Below are 603 nucleotides of genomic sequence, written 5' to 3'. Positions count from 1 at the left end.
CAGCCAATGACAACAGCGATTGCTGTTAGCTGGAGCAGTATTCATTGTCTCACAGTCCCAGATTGTCATTGGATCATTAAACAACAAAAAAAGACAGAAATCGCCAACTCTCCTGTTACCCGGCGAGTTCCAACAGATAAGGCGAAGAGCAAGTGCAATACGGCTGTGAGACACTGCATTCAGCTAATATTTAACAACAAGAAGGAGCAACGCAGCTTTTCCTGTTACTTAAATGTGTAAGTTGCGGTAAAGTTTCTGCCCGGTTTCGAACCGGGGACCTTTCGCGTGTAAAGCGAACGTGATAACCACTACACTACAGAAACTCCATTGGTAAGTGCATCTGACTACAATGCAGTTCCGCAACAGCATTTTTGAGTCTTTGTTTTGAAGAAATGGAATTCGGCTGTTCTCATTAGGAATGCTGGAGACAGACTGATCAACAATGTCAACATCAAATGGTACAGCAGGTTGGATGGTCATTAGATCATCTCTTCTGTGCCAGCTTCCTTTTTAAAGAGGAACCATTTCGTCTCAATATATTTCTCTCTCTCCATAAGCCTAATTTTTCTCTATTTCAAGTAACTGTCTAATTCACTTTTGAAG

General features: G+C 41.8%; 1 non-coding gene across 1 annotated transcript; it reads right to left on the bottom strand.

The window, feature by feature from the left end:
- Positions 1-250: 250 nt before the first annotated feature.
- trnav-uac (transfer RNA valine (anticodon UAC)) lies at positions 251-323 on the bottom strand. Its single transcript has one exon. It is a non-coding gene; the product is annotated as a tRNA-Val (tRNA).
- Between the last annotated feature and the right edge of the window lie 280 nt (positions 324-603).

Source organism: Cetorhinus maximus, chromosome 23 (genome assembly GCF_964194155.1).
Source record: "Cetorhinus maximus chromosome 23, sCetMax3.hap1.1, whole genome shotgun sequence".
Classification (NCBI taxonomy): Eukaryota; Metazoa; Chordata; class Chondrichthyes; order Lamniformes; family Cetorhinidae; genus Cetorhinus; species Cetorhinus maximus.
This window is presented reverse-complemented; position numbering and strand designations above follow the sequence as displayed.